This window comes from Rhinoraja longicauda, chromosome 44 (assembly GCF_053455715.1).
Source record: "Rhinoraja longicauda isolate Sanriku21f chromosome 44, sRhiLon1.1, whole genome shotgun sequence".
Classification (NCBI taxonomy): Eukaryota; Metazoa; Chordata; class Chondrichthyes; order Rajiformes; family Arhynchobatidae; genus Rhinoraja; species Rhinoraja longicauda.
The window spans coordinates 2,412,331-2,415,159 of NC_135996.1; the positions used below are offsets into that span (position 1 = coordinate 2,412,331).

At 54.0% G+C, this 2,829-nt stretch overlaps 1 pseudogene across 1 annotated transcript in view; it reads right to left on the bottom strand.

Moving 5' to 3' along the window:
* Window positions 1-2,829, bottom strand: part of LOC144612326 (sorting nexin-27-like) — a 37,481-nt pseudogene that overhangs the window by 23,382 nt on the left and 11,270 nt on the right. The window contains exon 3 of the transcript XR_013549656.1: window positions 1,507-1,589. The product of XR_013549656.1 is annotated as a sorting nexin-27-like (transcript). The remainder of the gene's footprint in view (window positions 1-1,506; window positions 1,590-2,829) is intronic.

A 2,829-nucleotide genomic window follows, 5' to 3' on the forward strand; every position in this document is an offset into this window, starting at 1 on the left:
GGGGCAGTGTAGAGGGAGCGTCACTCTGTGTCTGACCCTGGGGGGGAGTGTGTGTGACGGAGGCGGGGCGGTGTAGAGGGAGCGTCACTCTGTGTGTGTCTGACCCTGGGGGGAGTGTGTGTGACGGGGCGGTGTAGAGGGAGCGTCACTCTGTGTGTGTCTGACCCAGGGGGAGAGTGTGTGTGACCCAGGGGGGGAGTGTGTGTGACGGGGCGGTGTAGAGAGGGAGTGTCACTCTGTGTCTGACCCAGGGGGGAGTGTGTGTGACGGGGCAGTGTAGAGGGAACGTCACTCTGTGTGTGTCTGACCCTGGGGGGAGTGTGTGTGATCGGGCTGGTGTAGAGGGAGTGTCACTCTGTGTCTGACCCTGGGGGGAGTGTTGTGTGACGGGGCAGTGTAGAGGGAGCGTCACTCTGTGTCTGACCTGGGGGGGAGTGTGTGTGACGGGCTGGTGTAGAGGAGCGTCACTCTGTGTGTGTCTGACCCAGGGGGAGTGTGTGACGGGCTGGTGTAGAGAGAGCGTCACTCTGTGTCTGACCCAGGGGGGGAGTGTGTGTGACGGGCTGGTGTAGAGGGAGCGTCACTCTGTGTCTGACCCTGGGGGAGTGTGTGTGACGGGGCAGTGTAGAGGGAACGTCACTCTGTGTCTGACCCTGGGGGGGGAGTGAGTGTGTGAGACGGGGCGGTGTAGAGGGAGTGTCACTCTGTGTCTGACCCAGGGGGGAGTGTGTATGACGGGGGCGGTGTAGAGGGAGCGTCACTCTGTGTGTGGTCCGACCCAGGGGGAGAGTGTGTGTGACCCAGGGGGGGAAGGTGTGTGTGACGGGGCAGTTGTAGAGGGAACGTCACTCTGTGTGTGTCTGACCCTGGGGGGAGTGTGTGTGACGGGGCGGTGTAGAGGAAGCTTCACACCGTGTCCTCTCTGTCGCTCAAACACCTCACCGCTCAGTCCGCCTAAACCTACCTGATCTCCCGGCTTGCTCAACACTCTAACTCCCTCTCCCATTTCCACACCGACCTTTTTGTCTTGGGCCTCACTCTGACAATGGAGGAGGCTCAGTGCAAATTGGAGTAACAGCACCTCATATTTCGCATGGGTAGCTTACCCATGACCTCTCTAACTTCAAGTAACGCTTTCCCTCTCTCTCCATCCCCTTCCCCTTCTCCGACCAGTCTGACCGTCTCCGACTACATTTTATCTCTGTACCACCCACTCCCGACATCAGTCTGAAGAAGGATCTCGAGCCGAAACGTCACCCCATCTCTCCAGAGATGCTGCCTGTCCCGCGGAGTTACTCCAACATTTTGTGTCCACCTTGACTCTGTGTCTGATCCCGGGAGTGTGTGATGGGACTGTGTAGAGAGAGCTTCACTCTTTGCCTCCCCACTCTGTGTCTGACTGGATAGTCGTGGAGCTTGGCTTTGTGCTGCACTGAGTTAACTAAACCTAAACGCAGATATCTGAAGCTGAAAGGTTGCTCAGATTTCTGAGAGTAACTCACTTACTGAATGAGTGATTGACCACTTTCGAATAAGGCAAAATAGTTAGCAGTGGTGCTGTCCAATCCGATCTGGGAGGCAACAGCCTAGAAAACACACAGGCACAGTTGAACAAGTTCACAAGTTAAGAAACAGTCAGACGGGTACATGGATAGGTCATGTTTGGAGGGCTATGGACCAAACGCAGGCAGGTGGGACTAGTGTAGCTGGGACATGTTGGCCGGTGAGGGCAAGTTGGGCCGAAGGGCCTGAATCCACGCTGTATCACTCTATAACATGTCATAGGAGTAGAGTTCAGCCCACTGAGTCTACTCCGCCATTCAATCATGGCTGATCTTGCCACCTAAGATGGATGATGAAAATAGATGAAATAAGATGGATGAAAATGGCTATTTTCCTGCCTTCTCCCCATAACCCTTGACACCCGTTCTAATCAAGAACTTGTGTATCTCTGCCTTAAACAGATCCACTGACTTGGCCTCCACAGCCCTCTGTGGCAATGAGTTCCACCAGATTACCCTCTGACAAAAGGTTCCCCTTACCTTCTTTTTTGAAAGAGCACCCTTTAATTCTGAGGCTGTGCCCTCTGGTCCTAGACTCCCCCACTAGTGGAAACATCCTCTCCACATCCACTCTTTCCAGGCCTTTCATTATTCTGTGAGTTTCAATGAGTTCCCCCCCTCAACCTAAACTTCAGTGAGTACAGGCCCAGTGCTGTCAAACGCTCAGAAGCAGACAGCATGGAAACAGGCCCTTCATCCCAAACAAAGTAACATCAGGGGGAGCCCAGTCACACGCACCAGACCCCCACATGGAGCAAGGAGCAGTAAATCTGGCCTCCAACAACAACTCTCACCAACTTCTCCGATGCGCCGTGGAAAGTATTTTCCCGGGATGCATCATGGCCATGGTTTGGGAACAGCTCCACCCAAGGCCGCAAGAAATGGCAGGCAATTGCGGACGCAGCCCAGACCAACCTCCCTTCCATTGACCACCTACACTTCACGCTGCCTCGGCAAGGCCAGCGGCAGAATCAAGGAACAGTCCCCACTCCCTCTTCTCCTCTCTCCCAAAGGGCAAGAGGTACAGAAGTGTGAAAACGCACACCTCCAGATTCAGGGACAATTTCTTCCCAGCTGTTAACTAAATCATTCCATCAGCGAACTAGAGAGAAGTCCTGACCTCCCATCTACGTCATTGGAGATCCTACGGACAATACCTTTTGGATTAGTTTAGTTTAGAAATACAGCGTGGAAACAGGGCCCTTCGGCCCATCGTCTTTTGCACCGACAGGCAATCTATTCTATTGACCAGGTACAATTTTACTTT